Source organism: Lutra lutra, chromosome 1 (genome assembly GCF_902655055.1).
Source record: "Lutra lutra chromosome 1, mLutLut1.2, whole genome shotgun sequence".
NCBI classification, from domain to species: domain Eukaryota; kingdom Metazoa; phylum Chordata; class Mammalia; order Carnivora; family Mustelidae; genus Lutra; species Lutra lutra.
Genome location: NC_062278.1, coordinates 113,436,623 through 113,449,532, shown reverse-complemented (window position 1 = coordinate 113,449,532; position 12,910 = coordinate 113,436,623). Strand labels below are relative to the sequence as shown.

The 12,910-nt window shown below is 39.5% G+C and overlaps 1 protein-coding gene and 1 pseudogene across 1 annotated transcript in view; one reads left to right on the top strand and one right to left on the bottom strand.

Moving 5' to 3' along the window:
- P3H2 (prolyl 3-hydroxylase 2) overlaps positions 1-12,910 on the top strand; it is a 152,728-nt gene that overhangs the window by 22,348 nt on the left and 117,470 nt on the right. The gene's annotated exons all lie outside the window — the stretch shown is intronic.
- Positions 12,763-12,907, bottom strand: LOC125089329 (uncharacterized; annotated as a pseudogene).

Sequence of the window (12,910 nt, the reverse complement as noted above, 5' to 3'; positions counted from 1 at the left end):
GATCTGGGTGGTTCCTACTTTAAAGCTCAGGTTTGGTTCTCTCCTCCCTTTCCCTGTTTCCCCCCCCCCCCTTAATATTCCAGCCTCTTTGTATCTCATCTTCTCCACTTCACAGAGTAGAAATAGATACTGAGTTTCCACCATCTCTTTACTCTCATGCTTTCAGAATGCTGTTTTCCTCTGGCAGCCTGTCCATTCTCTAAAAACTTCATTTGGCATCTTTGTTTTCAGTGTTATCCAAGTCTGTTAGGGGTCTGGCTTCTGCCATTGTTCCTTTAAAGCTTTTATAGATTGATACTAAAAAAAAAAAAAAAAAAAAAGCAAAAAACACTTTCTGGCATCAGGAAACATAAGGTACATATACATACTAACTAGTGCCAAATACCTGTGGAATTGTGCATCTTTCCCTAACCAAGTTGTCATTGGAGATGCACACATGTTATAATCACATTTCCTTTCTTTTCTTAAAGTAGGAATTAGCCTGGGACAGCCTATTATGTTATTGCATTAACTATGAATTAGGGAGAAGTGTGAAGTTGAGATTATGTTTTTGTTAAGTTAAATCACAGTTATGTTCACTTTGTGTTTCCACAAGGTACCTGTGACTCCTAGAACCACTTCCATTGATCTGAAAACTTTATTTCAAACCAGAAGGCATTCAGCAGATGTAAGCTTATGTTGTCTCTGATTTACCTAGCAAGTAAATTTGTGTCTTCAAATCAGAATTAAATGAAAGCCATCAGGCATAATTTTTGGATCACCCATTTTTTAAATTTATTTGCAGCCAGTGTTCCTCTTCACTTGTATTATAAAAACTTGCTTCAATGTTGCATTCATTTATGGAACAAACATCATGTACTAAACATGACAGAATCCCTGTCTTCAAGGTTCATAGTTTTGGGAGAGGGTAGGCAGATACATATGCCAAGTTTTAAATATAGTCTGTGAAAAGAACCATGAAAACACTGACGAGAGAGGGAGCAACTCAGGGTGAGTCAAGGAAAACTTCTCCGGGAGGTTGACATTGGAAGTCATGACTTTCAAAAGTCACCCAGAGGAAGCAGGGCCAGGTCCTCCAAATCATGAGTAACCTGGTTAAAGACTTGGTGGTTGGTTAAGTGTTTGGTGAGGAAATTCTACTGGCTGTAAAGTCCGTTTTCTAAGGTAATAGTTCGTAAAGGTTTTTTGAGTTTATAATCTGTTCAGTGAATTGTAGAAACTAATCTATAATAAAATGTTTGCCTGTTTACCAGATCAATATTTCATTTTAAGCAAGCACTTAACCCAACATGTATTTTTTAAAGACTCTATGTATTTATTTTAGAGAGAGAGAGAGCAAGCAACGGAAGCAACAGGGTGGGGGGAGGGAGAAGGAGATGATCTTCAGCACACTCTGCACTGAGCTGGGAGCCAGTCCAGGAGATGGATCCTGGGACCCTGAGATCATGACCTGAGCCAAAATCAAGAGCTGGAGGCTTAACCAACTGAGCTACCCAGGTACCCCTTTATTCAACATTTTTTTTTTTTTTTTAGTCCCTATGACCTAGTAGACCCCCGAAGGGAAAAGAAAAGGAAATACATGCTATCGCCTAAAAAAAAATGCCCAGTCATTTGAGGACATAGCCATGCTTATTTAAGTGAAAAACTTGTTTGACCTGATGCATAATGAGAAATGAAAAGATGCTGTTAGGCAGAGGAGGCAGCAGTTCTCAAAACTTAGCACAGGGCCCCAGATCATCTACCTACAGAGAGGATTCATGACTTCACATTCTTTCCATTTTATGGCACAGGCACCAGACCACAGCCTTTACGTCACCAACCATTGAGACTCTGCCAGGCCCAGAAAGCCTTCCCCACAAAGGCCCCCATTCATCATTTCTTCACTCTGTGATTGAAGTGTGATGTGGTATCAGGCAATGCTGGTGCTAAATATGGGATCGAAAACCCAAATTGCACTAGGGTGGTAGCTTTGTGGTTTCCAAGTCTTTTTTAACAGACCTCACGAACTGGACACCCATCTTGTTCTGCCCAGATGATTACAACTCCATGGGCTGGGAAGGCCCAGCGTGACAACCAGCACTTGTCTCCCAGCTTCTGACGTGCTTCCCCTCACATGTCTCAGAGCCTCCAGGGCTTATTCCTGTGAGTGCTGTGTCCCTGTACTGGTAAGATACAGAAAGAAGGCAGGTAGAGGATGGGGACTGAGGTGAGCATTCGAGACAGTCTTCTAGAGTCAGGAGAGACCATTCACCTTGTCCTGCCTCTGGTTAGGAGGACAGAAGCAGAAAGTCACAAGGAAGGAGAGATTAGACAGCTCTTTAATCTGGTCTCAGGACTTGGAGGGCCATCCTGTATTGCTCTTGTTTCAAATGGCTACTTTGGAACTTTTAATGAACTTCAACCTTTGGCTCACCATGTTGGAAGCTAACTTGGTCATTCCGTATGAATGGTGGTGGCAGGGGTCCTGGAAGTTAAAAAGACAGAGCATGTGGTGTGATTTGGGGGCTCCCATTATCTGCCTAGGAACACTGCCGGGTTGGTGGGGAAGAATTCTAACTAAATTAGGTCTAATTCTTGATCCCTCTGGCTCTCGTGCGTGCTGAGTACTCAGGGTATTGTATGTAGGGGACCTGAAGAGTGGTAGGGGTGAGAGCCAAATATCGCACGTTCCATGGGTGGAAGGAGGTTCATTCCTGAACATTCCCAAGTATCACAGGGACCATTGTCATGGCAGTCATATATGTAAAAATGCTATATGAAATTTTTCATTTTAATTAAAAATGAGTCTCATTAATATATATTTTTTTAAGTTTCTCATTTTTTTTTTTAAAAAGTTAGAAGCTATCTAAGCCCAGAGATTTTTCTTTGGGTCAGAATTTGATGTTCTTACAGGTCCATAGATGTTATTCAGGGAAGAAAAACCAATTTCCCTTTACCTCTTTTCTGATCTAATCTCATACGTTGTGTTTATTTTTACCCCTAAACTGCATACCAAATATGAGCCAAGATAAAGATATTTTATTAGACATAATTTTTATCCTTCCATTCCAACTCTGACTCATTTTGTTTACAAACCAGGCACAAGGGAGACACACTTTTTTTTTTTTTTTTTTTTTTAGATAGCAGTGTGCATAGAAGCAGACTTAATTCACACCGCTTTTCAGATCATCAATGAAATATGGAACTTTTGAGCTGGATGAATAATCTACCTCCTCTCCCTTCCTTCCAAGACATCTCAGAAGTTTGCAGTGTGGTCCGAGACAGTTATTTCACTGCATATTGCTAAAGGATTTTACCCCATAGTATGATTATCCAGTTGTAATATTGGGAAAAAAATAGCATTTTTTGTGATTCCAAAATTTTTTTTCCCTTTTAAAAAAATTAACATATAATATATTATTTGTTTCAGGGGTACAGGTCTGTGATTCATCAGTCTTAAACAATACACAGTGCTCACCACAACATATACCCTCCCCAGTGTCCATCATTCCGTGACACCATTTGTTGCAATCCCCCCCCACCTCTGGCAACCCTCAGTTTGTTTCCGGAGATTAAGTAAGTCTCTCATGGTTTGTCTCCCTCTCTGGTTTCTTCTTATTTCATTTTTTCCTCTCTTCCCCTATGATCCTCAATTTGTTTCTCAAATTCTACATATCAGTAAGATCATATGATAATTGTCTTTCTCTGATTTATTTTGCTTAGCATAATACCCTCTAGTTCCATCCACGTCATTGCACATGGTAAGATTTCATTTTTTTTTTAAAGATTTTATTTATTTATTTGACAGAGAGATCACAGGCAGGCAGAGAGGCAGGCAGAGAGAGAGGAGGAAGCAGGCTCCCTGCTGAGCAGAGAGCCCGATGCGGGGCTCAATCCCAGGACTCTGAGATCATGACCTGAGCCGAAGGCAGCGGCTTAACCCACTGAGACACCCAGGCGCCCCAAGATTTCATTTTTTGATGGCTGCATAATATTCCATTATATATATTATGTCTTCTTTATCCATTCTTCTGTCAGTGGACATCTTGGCTCTTTCTATAGCTTGGCTATTGTGAACATTGCTGCTATAAACATTGGGGAGAAGGTGCCCCTTTGGATCACTACATTTGTATCTTTAAGATACAAATACCTTGTGGGCACCTGGGTGGCTCAGTGGGTTAAGCCGCTGCCTTCGGCTCAGGTCATGATCTCAGGGTCCTGGGATCGAGTCCCACATCGGGCTCTCTGCTCAGCAGGAAGCCTGCTTCCCTCTCTCTCTCTCTCTCTGCCTTCCTCTCCATCTACTTGTGATCTCTCTCTGTCAAATAAAAAAAAAAAAAAATCTAGAAAAAAAAAGATACAAATACCTTGTAAGATATCTTTGTATCTTTTGTATCTTTACCCCAGTAGCACAAATTCTGGGTCATAGGGTAGGTCTATTTTCAACTTTTTGAGAAACCTCCATACTGTTTTCCAGAGTGGCTACACCAGCTTGCATTCCCGCCAACAGTGTAGGAGGGTTCCCCTTTCTCCTCATCCTTGCCAACATCTGTTGTTTTATGACTTGTTAATTTTAGCAATTCTGACTGGTGTGAGGTGGTATCTCATTGTGGTTTTGATTTACGTTTCCCTGATGCTGAGTGATATTGAGCACTTTTTCATGTGTCTGTTGGCCATTTGGATGTCTTCTTTGCAGAAGTGTCTGTTCATGTCTTCTGCCCATTTCTTGATTGGATTATTTGTTCTTCGGGTGTTGAGTTTGACAAGTTCTTTATAGATTTTGGGTACTAGCCCATTATCTGATGTGTCATTTGCAAATGTCTTCTCCCATTCTGTCTTGTCTTTTGGTTTTGTTGACTGTTTCCTTTGCTGTGCAAAAGCTTTTTATCTTTATAAGGGTCCAATAGTTCCTTTTTTGCTCTTGCTTCCCTTGCATTTGGTGGTATGTCCAGGAAGAATTTCCTGTGGCCAAGGTCAAAGAGATTGCTGCCTGTGCTCTCCTCAAGGATTTTGACACCATGTTCAGAGATAATGAAGTACTAAAATAAGACAGGGATTTTGAGGAATAAAAGGAAACAGTGAGTTCAAGATGCATTAAGGTTAGAGTCAAATAGATTTTGTTTGAATTTGGAGGATGAGTGGTTCAAGATGACCTCAACATTTGTTGTTTGGGTGATGGTGTAGTTAAGTGTTGCCATTGGTCAAAATGATCATTATACTGTAACGAGTTTGGGAGTTAATTTAGTGAGGCTAGTTTTGGTAATTGTCTTAATCTGTTTGGGCTTTTCTAACAGAATGCTATAGATTGGGTGGCTTATAAACAACAGACATTTGTTTCTGACGGTTTTGGAAGATGGGAAAGTCAAAGGTCGAGGCACAGACCTATTACAAATCTGGTGAGAGCCTACTTCCTGGTTCTTAGATGCTGGTCTTCTTGCTGTGTCCTCACATGGTAGAAGCAACAGGGGAGCTTTCTGGGGTCTCTTTTATAAGCCACTAATCCTATTGATGAGGGGCTCTACTGTTAAGACCTAATCACCTTCCAAAGGCCCTACCTCCAAATACCATCATATTGGTAATTAGGTTTCATTGCAGGGATTTTTTTTCCAGGAAGGGGCACAAACATTAAGACTAAGCAGTGATGATCCGTTCAGTTTATAAAGTTCTTCTCATTTCAGTACAACAGAACTATGTGGGAAGGATTATAAGACTCTTATTTTTAAGGGGCATCTGGGTGGCTCAGTCAGTTAAACATCAACGTCTCCAGCTCAGGTCATGATTGCAAGGGTCCTAGGATTGAACCCCTTACTGGACTCTTTACTCAGAGGGAAGACTGCTTCTCCTTAGGCCTGCGATTCCCCCTGCTTGTGTTCTTTCTCTCTCTCTCTCAAATAAATAAATAAGGTCTTTTAAAAAAGTAAGCAGTAATGAATAACAATTTTTATTCAAATCTTTTCAGTCAGTATACTTTGCTGTATTCAACAGAATTACTGGGAATATATAAAAGTGTGGATTTTTAAATTTAAGATGGAAGTAAGGTAAAAAGGAAGTTATTAGCAAAGTGAAAGTACACCACTTTTCTGTAATCTATGGGAATGAATGCAGGGGGACATTCACAAAACGTCAACTATGCCAGTAATTCAAAAGTTAATTTTGCAAATAATTTTGTTATTATTTTCTCCATCTAGGTTTCTAGCCTGTTTTCAAACAAACGGTTAAAAGTAATTGCTCTTAAACAATTAAGAATCTGCTACAACAGGTAAAAACATAGTCTGCTCCAGTAAGAGTGATAATTCTACAGAGGCATTCATTGACAAGGGGCATGTATAGTCTGTTAGATGGTGTGGAGCTACAAGTGATTAGATAATTGTGCAAGCACCCGTCTAGCAGTTGGGAAATTAATCATCTTCCTTCTGCGGCAACACTTGTGTTCTCCATTCCAAAGCCTGAGTATTTAACCACATATATCCGGAGATCTATTGTATCTCAGGGTGTTAGCTATCTCTATGGATGTTTGTATCAACAAACATGAGTATGTCCTCATGTTGACCCTCTTGATTAATGTCAGGCTATACTAAAAACCCTCAATCAAAACAACAGACAGCACAATGACCACATCTTCAGACAGTGCTGTGCAGCAGAAAGAGCACGGGGTTCTAGCTCTCTCTCCTTCCCCCTGACTTACTGTGACCCAGCAAAAAGCACCCTTTCCTGGGCTTCAGTTGTTACAACTGTGAAATGACTGAATTTCACCAGGTGCAATGTAAGAATAATTCAGCATCTACTCCAAGAGTAAGTCTCTCTTTTTTTTTTTAATATTTTATTTATTTATTTATTTGAGTGAGAGAAAATGCACACTCAGGGATGCATGCTGGAGCTGTGAGAGTGGAGGAAAGGCAGAGAGAGAGGTAGAAGCAGACTCCCCACTGAGCAGGGAGCAGAAGCAGACCTCAATCCCAGGACCCCAAGATCATGACCTGAGCGAAAGGCAGGTGTTTAACTGACTGAGCCACCCAGACACCCCAAAGAACAAGTCTTTAAGCCAAGTCCACATATACTCTCTAATTCAACCTTTAAGGTTAATGCAATGCTACTTTTTTCTCCAAAAATTATGTTGTTGTTGCTGCTGCTGCTGCTGTTGTTTTAACCTCAGTTAAAGCTGTGAGAGGTATTACTCCTGTTCTAGCATGGAGGAGACTGTGACTCAGAGTCCAACTGAGAAAAGATTAGAGCTGAGGTTTGTCTGATCCCAAAGCTCGTGTGCTTTGCGTTGTTTCATATTGTTTCATAGAAAGAAAAATAAAGAAATGGAATAAAGGCATTTCATGGAGTTGGCATATTTTTATATATTCATATTTTTTTAACACTTCATGAGGTTTTGAAGCTGCATGCCACTGGTCAGAATGGCAGTTTTACTTTTAGCATTTTCTAAAAGTAACTAAAAAAGCATTTTCTGTAACTATTCATTTATTTGGTTGATATTTGGATTTTATGGCGTCTTCACAGTGGGGCTTTTCTCCCTTTCCAATATGCTTTTAGGACTTAACAAATAATGTGACTAGGACTCTAGGTAGGTCTTCTGGCCAAGAGATGGAGAAAATTAAGACAGCTTTCTGAATGACTTAGACGTAAAATAATTTAGACACAGAATTTGTAAAATGTAGTTCACACGCTGTTTTTTTTTTTTTTTTTTAAGATTTTATTTATTTGACACAAATCACAAGTAGGCAGAGAGGCAGGCAGAGAGAGAGATGGGGAAGCAGCCTCTCTGCTGAGCAGAGAGCCTGACTCAGGGCTCCATCCCAGGACCCCGGGATCATGACCTGAGCTGAAGGCAGAGGCTTTAACCCACTGAGCCACCCAGGCACCCCTAAACACTGTTTTAGATGATGGGGAAGTTTGGTTAAAAACTGATAAGATTAATTGCCATCCAGATTCCCTTTGGGTGGCAGAGATTTCTTATTTATGTCCTCTTCCTATTCTGAAGCTTGCTGGCTACAAACAAGTGATGGAGGCCTTGGCGCAAGATGAAGGAAGGGAATGGTGAGGGATTATTCAGGAATTCTAGCCCCATACCCAGTATGCTATAGTATACACAATCAGCTCATTGGAGTCCTGACCTTGGGTTGATTCAAATGCCAACTCTGCTTTTTAAGAGCTGTTTGACCTGGGCTAAGTCATTGAGGGAATACAACACTCTCTAAATCTCCTTTTCATTAACAACTCAAGTTGCTTTGACAAATACCTATTGAATCGGAGAGAAATTTTTTTTTTTTCAAAATAATGAGCGTGGAGCACATTAAATAGGCCCTTAACCTATCAATTGTTACTGTAACAAAAACATCCACATTTTCATTGTAAAAACTCAGCCAGGTTTGTGGTTATTGTGTATTTGTTCATTTTCAAACAAGCTAGTTAGCTATTTTGTCTGAACGTTGTAAAGGCCCCGTGGGAGCCACAAGGCAAACTTCTCATGCAGAGCCCAGAGCTGCTCTTGGGTGCAATTGGCAAAGGGGAGGAAAGGTTTGATGTTAATCCAAAATGTTTCTGAAAGGCTATACATGGTTTGAGAATGGATTAGATCTCTATGGATGCCTAGGGAATTTTTATACTCCGTTAATTTTAGAAAGAACTTTTATTGAGAGCTGCTTTTATGCCTGTGATGGTGCAGGCCACACCACAATTACACATTTTTAGAAGGGTGGATCCTTTGATGACAGATATAATTTCTACCCCCTCATTTTTCCCCAGTTGAAAGATAACCATTTAAAAATCCTTTGAAAAATGGTTTGATCCTTTTTGCACATGCATATTTTTTTTTTCTCCTTCAGTCTTGAGGAGATTTATGTAGGCTGTAGTTTTTAGTTGAAAAGGACACACCAGGGAGTTGAATCCTTTCCTTAACCAAAATAGAAAGGGTGTGGGTTTTCTTCCTTTGATGTGGACAAGGCACACCTCCTCCCTAACACTTCTGATGATTTTAGTGTTTCCTGCTGTTGGGACTTTACTCTAAGCATCCCATCTTTTCTTCCTGTCTTTCCCTTAAACTATGGAAGGTGTTTTTGTATGACTTATGGCAAATACCATCTCTGAAAAATGATGCTGAAGAAGCAAGTCTGCAAAATTATTTTCATAATTGGGTTTTCACATTTTCAGAAAAACAGTTTTATCATAAGAAAAAGACCTGGATGTCCTTATTCACTAGTTGGATTTTATAACTTCAGGTGATTGCGGGTAAGTTCCATGATTCTCTGTGCTATGAGATTCTGGTTATATATACATATTCACTTACTTGAGCTTGGAATATTATGTTCTTTACCAAAATATGATGGCAGTAAAACTTCAATTTTCGTCAGAAATATGCATGTGCATGTAATCTTTCCTCAAAAGTGATTCTCCATTTATCCTAATGATGTATTGATATTAGTAGTGGTAATTAATTACTCTAGAGTATTATTTATTCTATACAAAGCACTCTGTCAAGCACATCTCCTGTATAAACTTCATAAAAATCCTGATGGTGGCATTATTATTCTTAATTCTTAATATTCTTAATATCATCTTTTAAGAGATGAGGAAACCAAGCCTACCTTCTGCATATCTGTGTAGTTAGGAGAAGGCAAATTTAAGATTTACATCCAGGTTCATCACACAAGATCAATGCTTCAACCATTAATTTGTTTGGCCTTGCAGCTGAATTTCTTGAATTGGACGTCTCGAAAGCCTTGGCAATTCAGAACATTTTTGTACCCCATGAATTGTAATTTTGTTAGAATGAGTAAGTGGCTGAGTATTGTCACATTATTCTTGCTACTGCCTTGGTCCTGTCATTAACTCTTTGAGTCACTTCAGCTTTTCTGCATTTCATATTATAATTCAGTTTATGTTCTAAGATAGAGTTGGCTTAAATTTGTCCTTTTAAGATTTTGAGGCAAACAGCACAGGGCAAGGTGTCCTAGGCCAGGCATATGGCTGATGTGCCTCTCCTCTAGACTAGACTCATGGGCTGGGGAAGGGGCCCCTTGTTCTTGGAGGCCAGAAAAAGAGAAAATGGTGAAACTAGGTGATAGCTCACTTTTGCAGTCACAGTCATTTTCTTGAAAAAAATTGAGGCCTTTTCCCTTTCTTCCGATCATTCTTTTTATTCCATTTGTGTTCAATTTTGTAGGATATAACATACAGCTTAGTGTAGAGGCCCTTATATTATAGCCACTTATTTTGGGGTCAGTGGTAGCCTGAATAGCTATATGTTTTTTACATATTAATTACATACTAAAGTGAGAAAAATAGGTCAGGTAAAATCTTAAAGACTGCTGTTGAAGTGTGCATCACTGTAATCTCTATTTTTAGCCTTTTATGTGTCAAAGCACTTTACAGACATGAACTTAATAAATGATACCATAAAACATACAAATGTTGTAATTTACAGATGGTTTTTTATTCATCATATTATTTGATAGTTTCTATAGCTTTATGAAAAAGATAGGAATACTTAGGCTTTTCCTGTTATGCAGGTGGAGAAACTGAGGCACAGAAGTTCCGATTGTTTGTTTGGAGACACTGCAAACCATGGTTTGTCTAACTGGGTATAAATGTTAGCCAGAGCTGTGAGCTTGGTAATCTAAACCCTAAATTTCTTTTGAAGCAAATTATTGTTTGTGTGGGGATGAAACATCAGCATGTTTCTTTACACTTAATTAAGAGGTACTAGAAGGTGTCTGTGAATTCAACAGATGGGAAGGCCATTATTTTTATTCTATCACAGAAGTTGCCTAGATAAGTGTTTTTTTTTTTTTTAATAGCTTTCCCCTTAAATTTTACAGAGATCATCTAGAGTCTGATTAGAAAAATGGCCCAAATCTCAATCTCTTTCAGCTTTGCCAATAAACTCATCTGGGAACAATGAGATAAAGACTGAAAGTCTTATCATTGACACCCAAGGCCCCTCATGCAATGCAGCCTTGCTTACGTGTAGCCACATCACCCACTATTTACACCCTGTATCTTCTACAGCTTTAATCAAAATATTGGCATTGTCTGAATTCATTCTGCTCACTTACGTACCTGTGATTTTATTTATGTGTTTCTTTTTTTTTTTTTGCCTGGCAGGTCCTACCACTACCCCCGAACTTATTTGCCAGACTGTAGAGTCATTTCCCTGACCCATCTGTGCCTGTGAATAATCTATGTGTTTTGTCTGCCTTTATTATAAGCGTAATATATAAACTGCTTTTCCCTACTATGTCACAATCACTGTGAAGTTGTTTACTGAATAGTTTTATAGTCTAAGCAGTGTCCTAATTACTTTTTATGCATCATTTAATGGCCTAGCATCTATCTCTGAAATTGTTAGTAACACCCTCTGCCATAGATGAGAAAACTGAGCACTGGCAGGTTGGCTCTGTAGGTCACACATTTAGTAAATAACAGACAGTATTTTGAATTTAGATCTATCTTCTTTAAAGCCAAGGCTTTTTACCATTAAATCATACTCCCTTGAGTCAGTGAATTAAAGAAGTTCAATGTCTTATACATTTCTGTGTACCAGTTCCTAGCCCCATGATTGATGCTGGTGGATCGTCAGTTAAGCAGGTGGAAAGTGTGAGGCAAACTGGGGAGTGTCTTTCTGTGTCTCCCCCCCCCCCCCCCAGAGAGAGTGATCTTGCAAGCAGGGAGAGGCAGAGGGGAGAGAGAACCTTAAACAGACTCCACATCTAGCGTGGAGCCTGACGTGGGGCTCAGTCTCACGACCCTGAAACCATGACCAGAGCCAAAATCAAGAGTCATTGGGTTAATTGACAGACTACCCAGGTGTTCTGAGTCTTTATCTTTGGGACATTAGTGGACCCTCAATCTCAGGAAGATCTGTTATTAAGAAAGTAAGGTATAACGAACTGTGGACATGGATCTAAAGGGATGCTGCCAGATCATATTCTACTAAAAATAAAATTTAAATGTGTTTATTGCCTCATTAGTTGCTTATTTACCATTCAATTTATGGTTTACTGTTTATGTATTAACTCAGTTCTCAAAATGATCCCCTGTGGTAGGTACTGTCATGTCCCGCTTTACAGATGTGGATTATTGAGACACAGAGGGGTTAAGGTGATGTCCATGGTTACATGGATAGTGAGTGGCTGAGCTAGGACTGGAGCATGGTGGACATTCAGGTTCCAGAGCCCATGCCTCCCACCACTGTGCATAGAGCTTACATGCAGACAGCTCTCCTACCCGCTGTGCCTCCCAGCAAAGTGCCCATGTCTTGACTTTGACTAAAAAAAATAAATAAATAAAAATAAAGCATGCCTACTGGTTTCTTTGCAGCTTGCCTAGAAGAGCAGAGTCTTGGTTTGCAGGAAGAAAGTAATGATCTTATCAAGAATAAATTAAAAAAATGAAAAGTTTGGACATGCACTCAGAGTGCAGGGAATTGAGTCTTTTTTTTTTCTTTTCTATGAAGTTAAGAGTGGGGAGAGTAACACTTGAAATTGCTATAACCCTTTCTAGTTTGTGAAAAAACGTATGTCATTTGGTCTTAACATATGCCCCCCTGTCAGTGGAGTTATTACTGCTTGTCTCTTTCCTTTGCTAGATTGTAAAGCTTCTTGTATACAATTCCCCCAAACCACTCGCCTTTAATAGGTGATAGTGAATGATGGGTGCATTGGGTAATGGAAGAGCAAACACCACCTTCCATTTACTGAGATCTCATGAGGGCCAAACGATTGACACATACTTCCGGGTTTTCATATTGGTAGTAATCATATTAGTTTTAGTCAAACATAAATGTAATCAAAACTGCCAAAGTGAGCAGTTTGATAGCCCTGACTACAGACTTTTTCTATGTTTCAACAAATGTTTATTGAAAGGTTACCAAATACTCAAGCCTGTTCTACACTTGATCTTAGCCAAAAGGCCGAGAAGCGATTAC